At 36.9% G+C, this 22211-nt stretch overlaps 1 protein-coding gene across 8 annotated transcripts in view; it reads right to left on the bottom strand.

Annotated features, from left to right (window-relative positions):
* The window catches only part of LOC129739010 (CKLF-like MARVEL transmembrane domain-containing protein 4), a 71865-nt gene extending 55282 nt beyond the window's left edge, over positions 1 to 16583 (bottom strand). Inside the window, exon 1 of one of the 8 annotated variants that reach the window (XM_055730376.1) lies at positions 16490 to 16583. The gene's annotated coding sequence lies outside the window, so the exon portion shown is untranslated. Of the gene's footprint in view, positions 1 to 15810; positions 15982 to 16036; positions 16060 to 16095; positions 16288 to 16388 lie in introns of those variants that run through there. The other 7 variants (XM_055730371.1, XM_055730373.1, XM_055730370.1 and 4 more) reach the window with 7 other exon arrangements.
* Positions 16584 to 22211: the final 5628 nt, after the last annotated feature.

Genomic DNA, 22211 nt, shown 5'->3' on the forward strand with positions numbered 1-22211 from the left:
TTCCAGTTCCGACAGGCCGAAAACATGACATCTTTTGTGCATTAGGCTCATAAACGATTTTTTCCAGATTGTTGGATATTTTTGCTGTTCTAGAGCCTAATTAAAAATGCACGTAAGAGCACGTCTGCTCGGCTAAAGTGGAATTCTTCAATTTAATTATGGCCTCTAAAAAGATGTCCTCGCTAATAGCGAAAACATCCAGATACAACACATCGATAAGCCATCGTGTTATGGCGGAGTTTAATTGTCCGGCAATTGGCGATTCGTCTAAAAAACACTGGCGGAGAACGCCGCCAAAAGGTGGCTTTTTCAGAAGGTGACATATAGCAATACTTTCGTTTAATTAAAGTATAGCTGACAGCCCGGACTCGTTCCGTTTGGAATTTACAATTTTCCAGAACTTTTTTGAATCTCGACAAAGCTTACTCTGGGCACGATCCGCATAACGGCGACTTTAGCTATGGACACTTATTTTAGCACCCAGTAACTTATTTTTGGTAGCTTATAGTAGCTTGCGGTCTTCACGTGTGTCAAATCATTTAATGAACATTTAAGGCTTGTAACACTTATACCGTATTTGTTTATGCCGAGTGTTGCACTGGTGCTGTCAAACTGTTTGTTTATTCGGACAGTGTTGCACTGGTTTTGACCTGGTGTTGCACTGCCTTCGGGCGGTGTTCAACCGAAAATTTTGTCAGTGTTGCGAGAAAGCGTGTGAGTGAGTTAGGTAGCAATACACTGGCGACGATTTGAATTTGTTTTTATCGGGTACGGTGGAATACTGAACTAGGGGAGAAAACAAATACGGTATTAGTATCAGGTCGTTTTCTATTATTTACTGCAGCGCCTCTAGCTGTCGGACCGCTAGGATTGGTTTACGCGTTGGAAAGTTATCCAAGATGGAACGCGAGAGAGGAGAAATACTTCTACACAAGCATGTTGAAAACCCAACCTGGTCAAGGGAATTTATCGTCAAGGCTCTTAAACTCTCGAAATCGACTGTAAATACCATGTTAAATCGTAACCAAGATAGTAGAGACCCTGGAGCCCTTCAACTCAGTCGCGCAGTTTCCTGCCAGCTTCAACAGTCGTCCCGGCCCTGAGTTCGTCTGTGCTGAAGGGGTTCTCCAGCCTGCGTTATCTGGCAAGTATTATATCGCCGACAGTCCTACTCCGCCTGATGGAATTTGCCTTTCCAGTGATCGTCGTTCCTGTTCTGCTTCTGAATCGGCCGACTCGATTAACATTTACTACCAGAATGTTGATGGTTTCAATTCTTGTTTGATTGATTATTTCCTCGCCATTTCGTGTTCCTGCTACGACATTATCGCCTTTACTGAACCATGGTTTAACGACTGCACTCTATCTAGTCAGGTTATCGACTCTGATTACGCAGTGTTTTGTTACGATCGAAACAACAAACAGCAAAAAGTCAACCGTAGGCGGAGTGTTACTTGCTGTTAGTTATTAACTCCCCGCCATGCTTATTGAAGACGATTCTTTGGACCTGCATCGATATTGGTGATCGGAAATTCTATATGTGTATAGTATACGTGGCATCTGATCGTACCAGTGACCTGGTTGTAGCCGAATCTTTTTGAAGTTACATCTCTAAAGTTAGTTTTGTTTACTCTTTGAAGAGTTATGGATGTGGAATGTAATAGAATGAAAATGTTTGAAGAAATTAGTAAGGTATTCATTACAATGCACCGTAGGCTCAATTCTTATGAAGTTGCTCAGTTCCGAAATGGGAACAGTCAGCAAAGATTTGTAGTAGGCTTTGACCCGATCAGCTGAGTGGGAGAGCTAAATAACGAAAGCGAGAGAAAACGAAACAACGATAGAAACTTCAATTGAGCAAACGAGCGATGGATCCAGGGTTGCCAACATTTTTTTTTTTAATCTGGGAACTGGCGAAATAAAAATCAGGCAAAATCAGGCTACGATAAAGTAACGGAAATATCGCTGAAAGTGATGACCTTTTTTTACGGTCACCGCTCCCATTTTCTCTCTAATATGTGTTGTGGGCCTACTTGGTTGAATAATTCTATTGAATCAAAGCATCAAAGCAATCGAAAGATTCCTTTTAATTCCCTTTTTTAAATAAGAATTCGAGGAATCTTTCCATTGCTTTGATTCAGCCACATTTCCACTTTTCCAGCTTAGCAATAGTAGGGGAGAGTGGGGTATCTTGGGCCACTTTTTTTCTTTGTTTCATTACTTCTTTATTATAAAAGATAAAAAGAAAAAAATAAATGGAAAGGTTTTCTACATTTTTAAGGTATCATAAGGCAAATTTTACTATTTTTAAATACATCAATCTGCAGAGTTCGGACTGTTTTAAAAAAAAAAGTAATTTTTTTTTGAATTTTGACAAACTGTGGGGAAACGTGGGCCACCAAATCCAAATTGACTAGATAACGTGAAAAATTTATGAGTTGACCCAAATTTGAAATTTCATAATTCATTTAGTTATTTCAAAGCGTTTTTTTTTTCAGTTCTCACAGTGTGTGTGGAGATAAAACTGTTTTTCCAGCGGCTGATTTCTTTTGCCTCGGAAACGCGTATATAATTCGTTTTAATTACCAAAAACGTAACTAAACTGTTTCCGAACATACGGATTTCCTCGTGAGTTAAAAGAATTACAGTGCGGTACAAGCTATTTCAACCAAATTACGCTTTTGGAAACATCGAGAACCAGCCAATTGTGTTATCCCGCAGAAGCATTTTGTTTACCACCACATCCGTACCAACGTTGCGATGGATACAAAGCTAGTATCGTTAATTCGTACTACTGTGATGGAAGCACTTGAGGAGTCCCTAGGAAGTGTGCGTAAGCTAACATCTTCAATACAGCATGCACTGGATGAGCTCACCAAGGAGATCGTGAAAATCAAACATGCCCAAAAAACTCTAACAGCTAATTATGACCAACTTCGTTCAGAAGTTGGTGAAAAAAGTCTAATCCAGCTTAAAATAGAACAGTTGGATATCACCCGCCGTCTAAACTATGCCGAGCAATGTCGATTCGATAACGACATTATAATTTCAAACGCCGAGCCGAATGATAAAACAGACACGCTTCCCCAAGTTCTCTGTCTCTCCCAAGCGAACAACCTGCCATTGGCACCAAACGATATCATGTTTTGCAAACGCATGAACAATACCAACAAGTCTGGTATTGCATCGATACTTGTTCGCTTCCACGATGCATCACGTAAGCACTCATTTGTACTACATGCCCAACGTAGACGAATGAGCAATATACAGCTTGGACATGATAGCACTCGATACATATACGTCAACCACCGTTGGACACCAGCGTACAAACATTTGGACAACTTACTGCGTGCGATGGGCAGATCCCTGCAACGTTACACGATTTTTCTATGTATCGTGTGACCAACATCTTTTGAATATGTGCTCGTGAATCTCGTTTTTAAGCTTTTTTTTCCTCAGATTTAAGCTTTTTTTGCCTTGAGAGCATAGGAGACGAAAGCTCAAATCTGAAAGATGTGCTCCATACGGTTTGAATAGCGTTGCCGCTGCATGGCGATAGGAAGGAAATCAGGCTACTCCGCATACTACCGACATGGACTATTTTTTCTGCGAAGCCGCTCCGAGCGTGCGGCCACTCCGATACGAGTTCCCGAAGACATCCCATCATCGCTACAAAACATCATCAACCTACACAACGATAAGTAAAAACTCTTCAATCATCATTCTACTTTTGCTACCAGCACCATTCCATTCATCCCAACCCCAACAAACTAGTCCTTCACCACAATACCCCCCACCATATCCCCTCACCATAATGCAGAAAACCACTGCTGTGGCTACTTCTGTTGCTGCTGTTGCTATTGTTGTTGGCACTGCTGCTGCCTCTATTGGTAATATGATACCGCTTGTAAACCTATACCTATATCTCTTGCGATGGATGATCACAACTTCATTGGAAATTCAACAATTACCTATTCGTTCAATATAAATAGTATTCCATCCATTTGTTTGAACATCCTGTACTTAAACATTAGAAGTTGTAGAAACAAAATTGAATTATTCGAAACATTTTTGCAAAGTATCAACAAACGAATTGATGTTATAATATTTGCAGAAACATGGTTGTATCAAGATGAAATATTCAACATTGACACTTTTATTTAGTTTCACTGCACTAGAGAGAATCACCGGGGAGGAGGTGTTTCTATTTTAATCAATGAAAACATTAGTTCACAGGTCGTTCATTGTGAGCACTCTGATGATTCTGATTATTTAATTGTGAAACTGCCTGAATTCGGCACGAATATTGCAGGAATATATAATCCTGGACGAAATGTTCCACAATTTTTAAGCAAGTTAGATACTTTGCTTTCTAGTTTCCCTAACAGCATCGTAATTGGCGATTTCAATCATAATCTTATGAATCCAGACGATCGCCATGTTTTGGATTACAATAATACAATTGAAAGTAATGGATTCAGAATACTCAACTCAGTGAATGAAATTTTTGCTACGCGAGAATCAAACACTGTTAAAACAGTAATTGATCACGCATTCACTGATCTTTTGAAAAATGATTATCAGTTTACATTGATCAACGTTGATCCGGATCTTTCCGATCATAAATGCATTGTGATTTCAATGAAAGGTTTGGATAACTTTAACATAAACAAATTCCATACTTTTACCAAGACAGTTCTAGAGCACGAAAGAATAAGTGCCACTGATTTGAACATTGACCATGTATGCAATTTCAATGAGTTTATAACGCACTGTAAAACTTTGATAGAACGAAACACCAAAACAATTCAAATCAAAAGTAAACGATCTTTCAAAAAACCGTATCTTAATAATGAAATTTTGAGTCTGATTGAAAAGAAACGTAAGCTTTATCATCTATCTAAGCAAAATCCCGCTCTCATTGAAAGTTACAAAAAAATAAGAAATGAATTGTCCAGGTCAATCAAAAACCTAAAGAAAAATTATTATTCGTCTAAAATAGACAGTAATATAAATGATCCTAGAAAATTATGGCAACATATCAATGAATTGATTTTTAACAAAAAAACCAATGACAAAAACGCCACGGTTATCAAAATCGAAGTGAATGGATTGCGTTCGAAGAACCTAATCAAATATGTGAAATTTTTAATGATTACTATATCAACGTATGTGATGCAATTCTGGAAAATTGGAACGCGCCGATCTCTGAGCTAAATAGGCTACAGAATAGATTCTCTTTTTCCAATGTATCTATCGACAATGTCAGCAAGCACATTCATAGTTTAAATCGCAATTCCGCATCTGGAATAGATGGAATCTCGCCTCGATTCCTGCATAAATATGAATCATTCAACATAAGCAAATACACTGAACTCATGAATCATTCGATTAACACAGGAATATTCCCTGATTTGCTCAAAGTGGCGAAGGTTATACCCGTCTATAAATCAGGTTCAAAACAGTTAGTGAGTAACTACAGACCAATATCTTTATTAAATGCGCTATCAAAACCATTTAAAAAAGTTCTTTTTGAGCAAATTCAAGAATTTTGCCAAAATAATAAAATTATAAACCAAAACCAATTCGGTTTTGTCCCTGTTGTGTACATCATAAAGTTTTGTTGAAAAAACTGAACGCAATTGGCTTCGAAACGATCGCCCTATCGTTAATGGAATCGTACCTGTCAAATCGAACTCAATCAGTTTACATAGGGTCCAACTCTAGTTCACCGAAAACTATAAAATATGGAGTACCCCAAGGTTCCGTTCTTGGACCACTACTATTTAATATCTACATAAACGACATCTTCCAATTACCTTTAAATGGGAAACTGCAAATGTATGCAGACGACGCAACTTTACTTTACGTTACTGAAAATTTAAATGACCTGAAAACTCAAATAGAAAACGACATCAAAGTTCTTTTTGAGTACTTTTACATGAACCACCTGTCCATGAATTTACAAAAAACTAAATTCATGATTTTCTCATTGAGAGGTCGCTCTAAACCATTGATATTATCAATAAATGAAACCCAGATTGAACAAGTGTCCCAAATCAAATATCTAGGCCTATGTATCGATGAAAACTTAAAATGGGACGGACATATAACGCAGACTTGTAAAAAAATAACACCGTACGTATTTGCTTTACGAAGAGCACGTCAATATATTAATGAAACATCAGCTTGGAAAATTTATTATGCGTATATCCAATCCCACCTTATTTACATGAACTCCATCTGGGGTTGTGCAGCTGAAATACGATTGTAACCCCTGAAAATTCTTCAAAGTAAAGCTATAAAATTTGTTAGAAGGTTACCCAGCTTATATTCCACTAGATTGTTATTTACAATTCAAAAGTGCTTCCTCTAGAAATGCTTAATAAATTTGAAACGTTAACGTTTTTTTATAAAATCTCTAAAAATCTCCTGAAGTCTAACCTTGAACTTATCTATATTAACAACATCCATGCTAGAAATACGAGAAGCGCTGGAAACGTGAATTTTTTCATTGCTAGAACAAGAACACAATTTGCACAAAACAGCTTAGTACATCGTGGAATGAATTTATTTAATTCACTTCCGTTGGAAATTAAGAATGCTAGGAATTTAGACACATTCAAGAAAAATATCAAATCTTTTCTCTTCAACCCACCTTAAGAAAACTCAGCTTAGAGGCATCAACCTACCTTGTCGAAGCCTTACGGTATAAAGATAGTTTGGTTAGTCGGGGGGTTCGATGTCTCTTTGCTTCGCCGTAACAAAACATAATTATATGCATAGCACTCCCAAGACAATCACCAAAAGCAACGCGACGTAGGCGCGGTAAAACCTACATACACGGACTCTTGGGAGCAAAAAGGATAGGAAATTATCCTCTAGCATTGCATTCCTAACATCCTACCATCTTCCTACCCTAACCAATCCTACACCTGTTGCAAAGTAGAAATGTAAAGATCACCAGCCGGCCACCCTAAGCATCCACCCCCGAAGAAGGCAAAGGAAACGAAGTGTTATTCACGTGCACATCCGGAAATCTCCATTTTGAGCAGTTGACAACAGTCTTCAGACTAATCCAACTGCTAGAAAACTGTTAATAAATTTCAGAAGAAGAAATTAAAAAAAGAATTGTGTATGATCGAATAGTTCCTAAAACCTGGCTTGCGAACGTTTTGGCAAAACTACATATATGGGAATTATGTTCGTCTCTATCGCATTAAAAAGATGGACAAAACATTTTTCATAACTCTTCAATTGGTATAAGAAAACTTTACATGTAGTAATAACGTATTTCAAGTTTTGAATGTGTAAAAAAACACAAAATAAAGGTGGCCCAAGAAACCCCACAAAATGTGGCCCACGATTCCCCACAAGCTATGATTTGCAAATTGGTTGCGTTTGTGTGAGTTATTGATGTTTCATCAAAAATTCCTTTTCGACGTGAAAGAACATGACAAAACTAAGATCATAAGCGTCTGAGAATATATTTGTTATGTACTTTAGGTCTCCCGCGGTTGCAATTTTGCGGGTGTTTGTTTAATTATGTAAGTAGGGGGAAGTGTCCCTATATGCGCATATTGGGTAATATGCGCATACAGCCGATTGACGATATGGCTGGAGATTCATCATATCTAATTAGTGCAGTTTGAGGGTAATACGCTTTTAACACATGGCATAAAAAAATTAAATTATTATATAAAGTCGAAAAAATTTAAAAATTCAAACAAGATTTTTGTCAGTTTTGTTATAATATATTGAACTTTAATTATTGTGCATACAGATTCTGTGAACAAAAATTTTAGTGGTTTTTCTTTCATATTCATATGGAAATCGGAAATTCAACAAATCTAAGCTTTTGGCAAAGTTGTAAATGATAAGATATGGGAATAAGAGACAGGTTCTGAATGCCCATATCAAGGCAGGTTAAATGCCTATATCAAGAAAAATAGATTAGTCTTATAAATTTTTTACTTTCTATCATTTAAACATGAAATCTACGCTCAAATCACGATCTTACAGCGAAAAAAGAAGAACTTCCTACTGATCCAATAAAAATACAATATGAACAAAATATTACCCTGAAATATGACCATATGGCATACTTAACTATGTTTCATGCAAAAGAACTAGTGATGTAAAAAATTTCACCAAAATTTCGGCCTTGACGTATGCTTAACATCCGTTTCTACCATTTTCAATTAAATAATATCAAAATATTGCAAGTGGTAATGAAATATAGCTAAAAACATAAATATGCGCATTTAGCCCGCCAGTTTCGGAAATCGGCTATTTTGACTTCTTTTATTATAAAATTATTATCACAAAAACTGTAAGAGATTTTAACAGAAAAATTTCACTAACGTATATAAAACAGATGTCCGCTCATGTGCATATAGTTTTCAGACTCCTATCATTTGGAGTATAGGAGAAAATGAGTGCTTTCCTTAATATGCGCATATAGCCTTCCTCTCCCCTACATTTTTCTAGGCTAGTTAAATAAAAGAAGCATATGATGCGTACATAAGTCAACAACAAATAGAAAAACATGCTTACGCAAAGCGACGACGATGACAGTTGGATTGGGATTTTTATCTCAATACACAGCTGAGATATTTAGAGTGGCCCACGTTTCCCCATGGCCCACGTTACCCCACTCTCCCCTACCAAATCCAGCTCCTTACTACACATTTTTCATCACATTCGCAAAAATCAGGCATAATCAGGCATATTTTAAAAAATCAGGCAAATTGAAAGGATTATTAGGTTGTCAGGCAGAGCCTTGAAAAATCAGGCAATACCTGAAAAATCAGGAACATTGGCATCTCTGGATAGAGCTCAAAACGTCAGTTTATGTAGTAATTTTGGACGATATAGATGCGTTTATGTGAAAGCTTCGAAATATTATTGTGAAAATGAACGTGAAAGTGAACGTGAGTCAGAGGATACGACACTCTTCTGAAGACATCCTCGTCATCGGCGACTTCAACATGCCTAGCTTGAAATGGTTTTTTCAAAAGGCGGCTTTCTGTTTCCAGATCCTGTGCGTTCTTCTTTCACGCCACCCTGCAGCGACTACTTAGATGCCTTAAGCACATCGACTCTACGTCAGATAAATTATATTGAAAATGAAAACGGCCGGACGCTTGACCTCTGCTTTGTTAACGATGGGTCAGGATTCAGACGATCGATTTAACTCCCGCTCCACTCGTCAAAGCTGCCCTACATCACCCAGCCCTAGTGGTTGTAGGAAATAAGATAGGAAGAAAGTAGTAGAAATTAAAAGAATGAAAAGAGTTGAAATATAAAATAAATAATGCTATCAATATATCCGGAAACGACAGGTGAATGCATTTGTATACCCTTCGTCATTATGGTACTGAACAAGCTTAGAGAAGCTATTACATAACCCCTCGGGCGTATTTGAGAAAGGGATGCCAAAAGCGAGAGAGAGCGGTTATGTAAATTATGTAACGGGAGTATGTCTACGAAGAGATAGTGTAGAGTTTCAGGAAGTGGCGTGAAAAGAGAAAGAGGAGGCAGGTTGAATAGAATAGAAAAAACGAGTTGAAGAGAGTCAGTTAACAGACTAATTTCGAAGGATCAGGTTGAGTGTCGCAAACTGTGAACAAAAAATGGGAAACGAAAAGAGAAAAAAATGGCGTCTAAAGCGTCGGTTTCGACATTGGCGTGGTCGGTTCCACGAACCGGTGAGTTGTTTTTTATTTTTTTTGAAAAAGAAGACTTTAGGATGGTAGATGGAGGTTATTTCATAATTGCGTTCATTCTATCAGGAAGGGAGTTGTTGATAAAAAGGCTATTTTTTTCCTCGAATTGGTAGCGTATTTGAAAATAAGTGAGGCGGTAGATGAATTTGGGTGAAATTTGTGTAAGTGTTGTAATGACTTAAAAAAAGTGGTGTTTTTTTATCGACTGAAGGTTATTTTGTGGGGCTGATGGCAAGCGTTTCTGATGTTCCAATTGAGACTTCAGTTCCGGAGGCTGGGGTCTTCACCCGACTTAATGGCCGGGTCTGAGTCTAACGACAAATCGAGTAGCTGTGGTTGAGTTGAGAGTGGGTTTCTTGAGTGGAGTAATACAGTGAAGGAATCAAAGTACAAACCCCTGAGTGGGGCAGTACTAAATATAAGTACAAACCCCTGAGTGGGGCAGTACAAGTGATAAGTACAAGCTCCTGAGTGGAGCAGTACTGGAACACAAACCCCTGAGTGGGGCAGTGTGGAGCAGTTCTGGGAAATACAAACCCCTGAGTGGGGCAGTACAAATGATAGGTACAAACTCCTGAGTGGAGCAGTACTGCAAAGTACATACCTCTGAGTGGGGCAGTACAAAATATAAGTACAAACCCCTGAGTGGGGCAGTACAAATGATAGGTACAAACTCCTGAGTGGAGCAGTACTGCAAAGTACAAACCTCTGAGTGGGGCAGTACAAAACATAAGTACAAACCCCTGAGTGGGGCAGTACAAGTGATCAGTACAAACTCCTGAGTGGAGCAGTACAGTGAAGGTATGAAAGTACAAACTCCTGAGTGGAGCAGTACTGGAACACAAACCCCTGACGAATGAGAAGTACAAACTCCTGAGTGGAGCAGTACTGTAAAGTACAAACCTCTGAGTGGGGCAGTACAAATGATAAGTACAAACTCCTGAGTGGAGCAGTACAGTGAAGGAATCAAAGTACAATCCCCTCTGTGGAGCAGTGCGACAATACAAACAATACCCAAAACAGCAATACAAACTACGGAGAGGGGTTCACTGAGTCTGTGGTATGACAGGTAGTAAAACATTTGAAACCAAAAGTATCACAAAAATTTATGAGGTAAGATTCAATGAGTTTGAAATCCAAATTTTAGTATTGGTCAAAGAGGAAAGTCAAATGACAAAATCAGAGTGGAATTAAATATTAGATTGGGCTCTATGTTCATTTAGAAATTATACTTGAAATCTGAAGGCATAGTTCGATTTGAATTTGTTAAATTCCCAGAAAAGAAAAAAAAATTTGAATTTGAATTTTGAATTTCGTTTTCAGTTTTTTTATATATCCGGTATGATATTTTTCGATCTGAATCTTATTTTTTAATAAACATTTTGATGGCGAAATCGAATACTTTGAAGTGAGCAATTGAAACCTAAAATTTAAATTTAAAAAAAATTTATACAAAAATGTTAACTGAATTTTAAAATGAAAAATTCGAAATAATCAAGATTAGGTAATCTCTTAAATAAAACATCTAGTTGAATCACAAAAAAGTCTGAAACTAAGCTAGGAAGAGGAACAGACTGATGGGAGCAGTCGGAGTTCAAAGTATGGGTCCTCCGAAGTACAGTTTCCGATTCTGTAGGTCTCTAGGCTTTAATAGAATGGAAGTTTGAACAAGACATTGAAAAAAAAAAAACTAATTTGATGGTTCGGTCAGAGGTGAGAAATTGGAGCACATTAGCTAAAATCAATTTAATCTTGTGCCTGAGACGAAATTATGAATTTGAGTATAAAATTCGAATTAAAGTGTGAATTTTGAATTCCGCATCCGCGAAATTTAAAGTTTCAATGAGTCCTAATTTGAAATCTAAATCTGAAGAAAGGGCCCGACCTGGAATATATGGAATTCTGATGTCTGAGTGAAATCTGCAGGTTTGAATTCGATGTGGCAATTTTGAGCTAAGGAATCTCTACCTTAAGTTCGAGGCCCGGTTCGAAGTCGATTGAGACGATAATACAGAAGCCGAATCGGAATCTGAAACTCTAATCTAAGTTGATATCTATTTTCTGAGAACAAAATCTGAAGATATGAATTCTCCAATTTTTATGTTAAAGTCATAACGGAACTTAGCATCATCGTCTGATTTAAAAATTGATAAAGAACTTAAGTCTGGGTCTTAGTACGAGGGGAAACAAGATGTCATATTCTGAGATTTCAATCTGCATTCTGAATGTTGAACATCACATTATGAATCTGGTTTCCATATGTTACCTGAATCAGTAACGCAAGCTAGATATTAATATTTGAATCGATATTTATTATAACTGGAATTTGAGATACTTCGTTCAACTGTGTCAGATACCTAAAACTGATAGTATATGCAAAACCTTAAATTCATTAATTGAAACTTAAGAAAATGTCGTTATCACAGATTATCAATGTGAAGCAGTAGCTCGAGATGGATAATAATAACTTAACCTAAATTTTGAACCTATAAGTTAGATCTAAGTTTGAGATCTAAATTAAACGTGTCGCGTCGTGTCTGGATCAATGGTCTGAATAAGATATGAAAGGGACCCAAGTAACCATAAGCACTAAAACATAGCCCTTAATCAACACTATATTCCCATATATAACTCTGTATTAATGCTTGTTTTGCACTATATGCGTATATAATGCAGATTTAATGCTAAAAAGGCGAAATAGCGGGCTGATTAAATGCTATCACAACATAGCCTTTAATAAGCATTACACATGCTGAATTAGAGCACCATCAAAACGTCATTTTTCGCAAGCCGTATAAAAGCATTAACAATGCATACTTAGAACACCTTTTGTTTATTTAATTATTATTTTTTGAATAATTAGAATGAACAAAAAATAAATAAATAATTAATATCTGCAACATCAATCAACCTGCTGAATGAAGGAGGATTATGCCTGCTTAATGAATTCTTCTGAGTCTCGAACCGAGGATCCCGCAGCAGCCTTTATCTCTCCTTGTGCCTTTACCATTTCGACCACTCTTGATGATGATAAGGTGGGTGAAAAAATCCGTACTTCAAGTACTGTTCGGGTCACACCACTCCTAATGCTTATTAACTCTAGAGCTACTCTATATGTGCATATAGTGCTATCATTAGTGCTAATTTTTTTATTGCTTCTATGCATTAATAATGCTTATATAAAACCAAAAAGCATTATGAATGTTGATTTAATGCCAACTTGCATTAGAAATGGTGATTTCATGCTAACTTGCATTAGAAATGTTGATTTAATGCTGATTCAGGGTTTTGGCTTAATGCTTATGGTTACTTGGGGAGCTTAATCTTCTGAGATTTGAGGGGCCTTAGCCTAGTATTTCAATCCAAAGGTGGAGCCTGAATTCGATCCGAAGTCGGAGTCTTGTAGTAAATTTTGTAGCTGGAAATAACTGGAATCGAAAGTTGGTTGGGTGTTAAACTTCATTTAGAGTCCGAAGCATGCATAGATTTGAAGCTGAAATGGGAGAACTTAGTTTAAATTCACGTATCGGGAGTTGGAATCTAAGTCGGAAGACGAGATTTAATCCAAATCTAGAACCGTTTAAGCTGTTGCAGATTGAGTACTGAATTTTAACATTTTGACCCTGAATCTAGGACTTGAAGAATGAGTTTGACGAGTGGACGACTAAGCCTTCTTCGTGATGGACAAAAGTGAATGTCATCAACAAGACAGTGTTTTGTACATCTTTTTTAGCGATCTGGAGTCTTCTGAAAAAAGGTGTGTTTACTTACACGATTCTGGCCAGAAATGAGCAGCAAATCAGAGATATACAACACGTTCCGATTGTTCTGAGATTGGTTTCGAATGAGGTTCTGTAGGTAAATATAATTGCTTGATTGTTTAAAGAATCTTCTATCATTTTTATAGTACTGAACTGATAGGATGTTTTTGTTATTTTTACATTGTTCGATAAACGTCAATAATGTGAAAAAGGCCTTTTCGACCCACTTTTACACTCTAAAACTTACAACCTAAATTAAAGCTGAACCCGAACACAAACACAATGCGTTAAATTTAACCAGGCTTTTCATTATTTACGGATATTTGACTAATGATCTGCGATAGTTTTCACATTCAATATGGAGAACAGTTAATTTGGACTGCGACACAATTGCGATCTGTGAAATGGGATATTTGTAGTTTTTTTTCTACACGATGGCCATACTTTTTGTTTTGCTTAGGGGGAATGACTAATCCTAAAAGGAAGTATTTTGATTTAAGTCGTGCATGGAATTGTAATTTAGTCGTTGATTAGAATTCGGGGAGTATAGAGGCGGAGGCGAATGTAGGAAATAAGATAGGAAGAAAGTAGTAGAAATTAAAAGAATGAAAAGAGTTGAAATATAAAATAAATAATGCTATCAATATATCCGGAAACGACAGGTGAATGCATTTGTATACCCTTCGTCATTATGGTACTGAACAAGCTTAGAGAAGCTATTACATAACCCCTCGGGCGTATTTGAGAAAGGGATGCCAAAAGCGAGAGAGAGCGGTTATGTAAATTATGTAACGGGAGTATGTCTACGAAGAGATAGTGTAGAGTTTCAGGAAGTGGCGTGAAAAGAGAAAGAGGAGGCAGGTTGAATAGAATAGAAAAAACGAGTTGAAGAGAGTCAGTTAACAGACTAATTTCGAAGGATCAGGTTGAGTGTCGCAAACTGTGAACAAAAAATGGGAAACGAAAAGAGAAAAAAATGGCGTCTAAAGCGTCGGTTTCGACAGTGGTCTCACTCGGTGCCGCTAGGTTACATTCTCCCATTGAGAAAACGTCTTACTTCTATGGGCCCGTAAGGTATACTAGCAACTTTTTTGAAGCGTTTTATGCCACTGCTATCAAACATATTTTTCGAGCATCGCTGGACAATGCCATTTTTCCCTCACTGTGGAAGGAAGCTCATATGTTTCCTGTCCTCAAAAAGGGGACAAGGAAGATATTAGCAACTACCGTGGGATATCAGCTATGTGTGCGATATCCAAATTATTTGATCTGGTCGTTATGGATCCAGTTTTCTCGTTTTGCAAATCTCACTTTTCCAACGACCAGAATGGATTCATGCCTAAACGATCCACAACTATCAACTTACTGAGCTTCACATCTTTCGTTCAAGACTGCTTTGCCAGGAAGACTCTAACTGACGCCATTTACACTGATCTTTCAGCTGCGTTCGACAAGGTGAACCATGATATTGCAATCGCAAAGCTCGGACGCTTAGGATTCTGTGGATCTCTACTGGATTGGTTCCGGAGTTATTTAGAGGGACGGAAATTATCCGTTCGAATGGGTGAATCCTTTCCTGAAGGTTCGAATTGGTGAATTCCTTGCTCCCTCAGGAGTACCCCAAGGAAGCCATTTAGGACCGATAATTTTCGTAATCTACTTCAATGACGCATTCTCGCTCCTTGAAGGCACAAAACTTGCTTATGCTGATGACCTGAAACTTTTTCACGCCATAAACGTTTTCCAAACTTTGTTTTAAATATCCTGGAAAATCCGGATAAAACCGGCCAATCTGGCAACCTTACACAACACTCAGCATATATTTGAATGGTACCAGAAGAATATTATTGATTTTTTTTTTTTGAATAACTATAATATTCCTCGAAACTGCCCATATTAACGTCCCATCGAAAGATATTGGGCAAAAGATAAGCGTAAATTGAAAAAGAATGACCAATCAAACAAAACTTATATGGCGAAGTGCTGGGTGAAAATTGCTTATACGGTTGATGGAAGGTATTCGACGAAAAAGGCCAATAATTCATCAAATCTGCAAAAAAAATTTTTTTATTTTTCCCTCAAAGTTGAACTACAAAACATATTTTTTATTAATTTTGTTCGTTATTCCCTTACGCAGAAATCGGAAATTCAAAATGGTAAAAACCTTAAAACATTCGATTCCAAATTTTTCGAATTAGAGACAAGTTTTTCACTTCACTTGCGTACCGATCGGATTTATGATCGAATTTATGAACACCCTGTATACACCGAATAATTTGTAATTCCGCCCTCCCCACCCTTTTTTCCATGCATTCAGTTACGATTTCGTCAACTATGTTGTGTTGTTGTGTTTTTCTCGTCTTCTCCTACTATTTAGTAGGTATGCAAAGCAACACCAAATCCACTTCATCGAGTCAAACTCTCACTAGCGATCACTTATTCTCGAGACACTCCCATATGGAAATCCAGCCAGAGTCCATATTCAATAAATTACACATTCAGTGTCAGCCTTTGGTGAGCCACAATTCACACTGACTGATCTCATACATGTAATATGTCGTAACCGCATCCCCAACTTTTTCGTGGGGGATTCCTTGCTGTTTCACCGCTATCTAATTTCGGGTTTCAGATTTTATCAGTTTTCCCCCGATCGATGAGACAACCCGAAAAAGTCCAAGTCCCGTTGTTGTAACGTGACAAACTCGCAGCCCGAAAGTCGAAATTTTAAGCCCACAAAAGATAAGAAACTGAAACAGGTGCGTTTTGCTTTTTTGCTCGATGCGTTGTCAGTCGGTTTGAACTCAAATATAAAATCCCCAACACAACCTAACCCGTACCAGGTTGTTTTTTTTTTTACTATCGTACGCTCTCTATTCCATAAGTAGGAATAGGTAGGCACCTAACCTCAGCGCAACTTTATTACACTCTCAGAAGCTATTCCCGCGGGACTTAAACTCGGAACTCGGAACACGAAAAACAGAAGAAAAAAACTGAACCAACCGGACGAAGTGCACTCTCGATACTGATGGCGCTTCAAGGTTTGGATTTGGCCAAACCTTCCCTGCCCACTTGGTACTTAACTGGCTGACTGAGTTGGCTTGCGTATAGTAAAAGAACCGGTCTCGAATTCCTCGATCAGCATTCACCAAACTTGACAGACAGAGATCTCTCCCGCTCTCCCAGTGGAGCTCACATTGGAGCAATCCGCTCTGTTTTGATATTGGGGTTTCCGGGGAGTTCTCCTCCCCCAGTTGGTGAGTGACCCGGCTGCCTCCATGGAAAAATGTTGTGCGAAGGTGGACTTATCTATGAGGTGCGCTACACTGCAGGTCAAAAGATTTTGGTTTTGCTTGTAGTATTGAAAAAAAAACGTGAGAATACACGGGGTTTCAGGGGGTTGTCGCAATCAACACAATCATGGGTCACATACAATTATTAGTCACCGATCATTAAAACTGCTGATATCTACTGAACTGAAAGAGATTATTTTATATTATTATTTTTACTTAATCGACAATATCATTAAAATGCATTAAAAATTCTAGGGGAGATAAGGGCATAACGAGCATCCGGGGCATAATACGCACTCCTTTTTTCTACATAAGTACGTATTTTCTTAAACAAATTTTCATCAGGATCGCACTACCTATAGTATTAATATTTCACCAAAAAATAAATATCCTTCTCATCTTTACAGAAATATTAAATACTAGCTGACCCGGTAAACTTCGTTAAGCCTTTGAATTTCGCAAACATAATTAACATGTAAATAAGCAGAAAATAGGTTAATAATTATTTGCGCTCATGAAACTGGATTGTTACCTTCAAATGGAGTGAATCGACACAGTTTTTTGACTATCTTCGTAATACTTCTATCACATTTTGGTAGTGCCTACCTCCAGGGGCAAAAATTTTCGAAGAAGATTGACTTCCAACATAACTGGAATGCGAATATCTTCTAGGATAAAGTTAAAAATCTGTTTTCTTCCGTTTTACATTTTTTTTACATTTACAGAGGATCCTTGACACCGATATGTTCAATTTCTATTAACCCCAAGATAAGTGCCAAAAAGTGTTTAAATGTGTCGTCATTTTAAGCAGTTTTGATCAACTGTCTTTCATTTTTCGCCAAAACCATGTTTGAAATTTTCTTTATAGTATGGGTACCAAATTTGTAGAAATGGCACAAAACTTTTCATGGTAGAAATTTCGCGATTTTTTTATGCTGCAAATATATCAATATCAACAAATTTTCATATACCATTCTGTTTTTCGTTATCTATCATGCATTTGATATGTTCTCTGTATTAGATAATCTTCTCTTAATTTTTAAAATCATCTTTTTTATATCGACTTTAACTTTATCATATTTATCGAGAAATGGATGCTTAAGAACTGAACAAAGAAAATAAGAATATTCAATATATGTGTAGGTACATGGAATTTTTATTCACAACAATTTCAAATCAAACGGTTATGAAATCTTTTTTTACTTTGAGATCTTGAATTCAAAATCAGAAATGAAATTCAAAAAAGTCTCTGCAAATCTAATTCAGTTTTCATTATCTCTGTTTTGGATCTTGAATCATATTTTCGTCGAGACTAAAATTTTTATTTTCCAAGCTTCTTGTATTTGAAGATGTTATTGAACCAGTTATCTGTTCTTGATTTTTAATACTGAGTGTTGGATCAAATTATGAATTTTATTCTTACAAAGTCAACCCTATTTATATCCTTAATTTTGTTTAGTGTTTTAGCACCTTAGTATGAAAGGAAGAAGTGGATAGTATCTAACATTTCCTTGGTTTTCTGATGAAATTCACATATAATTACAAAGTTAATATCATTCTATTCTCGAACTAACTCATTACATTCTTGACGTTCACAAAAACCAAGTAAATCAATTTATGGTCGTCTTATTCTATTTATTAAAAAAATAGACGTTCTCTTAGTGTTATACCATAAATATGAACAGAAGATTCTGTAATGGAATATTTCATTGTTATCTGTTCAGTTGTTTTGGATATGTCAAAACTTCCACAGTCATACGTAAAATATTATTTTTTTTGAATAATATGACAGTCTTTCAGTTAACCGTAAAATAAACAAAACAAAATAACGGAGTAAATAAAAGAGATCAGAATTTTTCCCGCGCGTGTCCTGGTCAGGCAAATTTATTCTATCTAAAAACCTAACAATATCCGGGCATTTGATTTCAAAATTTTCAATCCAAAATCCGGGCAATACCAAGCAAATTTGGGCTAAATTCAGAAACTACAAAAAAAAAATCAAACGAAAAGCACTTAATTTTTTTTTTTTCTTCGAAACACATCAGAAATTTTGAATCGTATTTTAAGCATCCAGAAACCGTGCATGATTATAATGTTAAAAGTTGCTCAAAAAATTTCGTTTAAGTACGCAAAATTAAAAAAAAAATAACTTCATAAGAGATTTTGTTTTTATTTGGCAAATGAAATGACTAAATCCGGAAAATTCAGGTTTTTTTTATCAAAATCCGGACAACCGGGCTGGACGACTTGACCGGGCCCTTTAAATTTTGTTTTATCAATTACCCGGTCAAGTCCGGGTAAAACCGGACAATCCGGCTAGTTTTGGGTAATTTAGCTTAAAACATGTTAAAGTTGCCTTGATGCTGAAGCAAAAATGACAATTTTCGAAAATAGGTATACTCCATGCCGGCTTATTGCGTTCTTTTTTTTTCACCCCATACATCCAAGTATCCATTTTACTGGTGCCACGTGAAAAGTACACTTGCAACGAAAATGGGCGCCAAAACTTCCTATAGAGAGATGGATGCACATCAGTAAGCCTTGATTGCTTTTCGCGCCTTCCTACTCTGGGTGATTCAAATGAAAAAAAAAATGTAAATTGGGTGCCATGATTTTATTTGATACGAATAAAAACTAAAAATTAATTTTCAAATTCCACAAAAACATTTTCGAAATTATCTCTCCGTTGTGTTATTCTTCGCGTGAAGACGAACACAACAAAACAAATCGCATGCAAATCGGATGATCCAGTGAAGAGTTTTGCGTGTTCGTACATTTCTGTATGGTCTGTCTCTCTCCCTGTTTTATATATTAAATATTAACCAGCTAGGTCCTCAAGTGACGAAAATATTATAATTTTCAGCACCACCAAATATGCTTTTATGATCTTTAAATCATCTTGATCTGAAATGTATGCATTGCAACATGATTTACACATTTTTTCTCAATTTTCACCATCATAAAATTTTTGATTTTTCACTTAATTCAATTTTAAAAGGCTGAACTGAAATTTGTTGACCTGGGACAAACAGAGTACTATTAATCAGAGCACGATGAGCGTTTGCTGCTGTATAATCTAGCAGCGAATTCAACTCGATGAAGTCAACTGAATAATAGAGGTACAGCTTGACTTGTTTCATCTGTCGATTTGGCCTATTGATAAGGTGTCGAAGAGGTAGACTCGAGTTCGATTCCTGTTCGAGGGAATTTTTTTCACATACCATTCACGATTGATTTTTTTTATTGTTACATTATACGGCTAATGGCATCAAAGCATCATCCGTCAAACAAAACACCAGAAACATAATGTATGAGCATGTGTTAATTCTTTGAATTCTACAAACAGACCTACATTATTTTGTTATTGCTTTGCTTGCTCGATCATGAATGATAAATGAAAAAAAGCACCTTGACCAGGAATCGAACTCGAGTCTACTGATTACCTCTCCGACACCTTACCAATAGGCCAAATCGTCAGATGAAACAAGTCAACCTGTAGCTCTATTATTCAGTTGACTTCATCGAGTCGAATTCGCTGCTAGATTCCCCGGCAGAAAACGCACATCGTGCCCTGATTAATTGTGCTTATACTGCCCCAGGGAGTTTCTCATTATGCCCCACAGTGACTTGTTTTCGCAAGCCAACCAATTACACGCTGAGAATGAGTTCCTCATTTCTGAGTTGTTGTGAATGATCCGTGGAATAAACCATGAGTTGAAGTCGAAATTCGTTGCCTGACGCCATCTTAAAATCCAAGATGGCGGCTATCGCTGAACTTTAAAATGTTGTAAATGACCTAAAATCGCATGAAACCCTAACAATATTGGTGTTGGGTGATAGACCTAAACGAGTAGCAGTCGAAGTCCGCTATCTGACGCTATCTTGAAATCCAAGATGGCGGCGTCCGCTCAACTTTAAATGCTGTAAATGACAAAAAGTCGCATTTAACCACCACTATATGAGAATTGGGTGAAAGAGTCAAACTAGAAGAAGTCGAATTTTTCCTTTCCGACGCCATCTTGAAATCAAAGATGGCGGCTTCCGCTGAACTTTGAAATGCTGTTGATCACTGGAAATCAAATGAAACCCCTACAATATAAGTATTGAGAGAAATAGCTAAACTAGCAGAAGTCGAATTTCACTATCTGACTACATCATTAGATCCAAGATGGTGGCTTCCACTGCAATTTAAAATGCTGTAAATCAATCCCCCTTATTCTGCGCCGCGCGTGAGATGACGATAGTCGAGTCACCCGATTCCAGTAGTCGCTTTAGGTGAGAAACGTCTTTTAAAATTAACTTTTTGAGTTCTTATCCTAATCTAGTAGTCACCGTGTGAGACAAATCGATGCTTGTAGTGACGTTTTCAAACGAGAATAGAAACTCTGTCACATCGGCTTCGGGAATGAGGTGACAAGGCTCACGTGACTCCGACTCGACTCGACTATCGTCACCTCACGCGCGGCGCAGAATAAGGGGGAATGTAAATAAATCTAAGTTGAAAGGGATCAACGGAAAGAAGACAAATTTCGCTATCAGGCGTCATCTTGAAATCCAAGATGGCGGCTTCTACTGAACATTAAAATGATTTTAATCACTGGAAATCGCTCGAAACTCCCACAAAATGAGTATTAGTTGAAAGGGATCATTAAGAAGACGACATTAAGAATTGGGTGAAAGGGCTAAACTAGAAGAACCAGACCCTGTTTGTTTTTGGCAACACGCCCGTACATTTTGTGTTGCCAAAATCGAATGTTGCCAAAATCGAATGTTGTTAAAATGTAACGATTTTTTCCTCAACTTTGTTTTTACTTAGTTCTAAACTACTTTTTCTGATTTTTAGAAAATTTCCGTTCATTTTTAGTTCTTTTTTTATCATGTTTCTGATGCATTTAGCACCTTTCTCGTTTTGTTTATAGTGTTTTTTTTTGACATATTTACTATTTATGTCATTCTATTTTGTCTATCATGCTATGCTATTATTTCTAATTTGTATTGGTCCTATTCTAGCGAAAACTATAACGTTATGTTGTTTCTGTAAAATGATCGATTTTGGTACATGTGCCAAAATCGAATGTTGCCAAAATCAAATGTTGGTCTGTATTGTGGCTGTTTCATGTGATTTTCAGTAATTCACAGCATTTCAGAGTAAAGCGAAAGGAGAAATTCGACTTTTACTCGTTTATTAGGGGGTTCATGCTACTTTCAATCATTTTCAGCAGTAGTACAGTAGTTTAGCTGAAGCCAGCATCTTGGATTTCAAGATGGCGTCAGGAGACGAAAATCAACTTCTTCTAGCTTATCCCAATTAACTAAAACCCATATTTGGAGTTTTGATGTGATATTCAATGGTTTATAGCATTTTTAAAGTTAATCGTAAGCTGTGGATGTTTCAATAGATTTTCAGTAATTTACGGCTTTGAAAATAAAAA

This window comes from Uranotaenia lowii, chromosome 1 (assembly GCF_029784155.1).
Source record: "Uranotaenia lowii strain MFRU-FL chromosome 1, ASM2978415v1, whole genome shotgun sequence".
NCBI lineage: Eukaryota > Metazoa > Arthropoda > Insecta > Diptera > Culicidae > Uranotaenia > Uranotaenia lowii.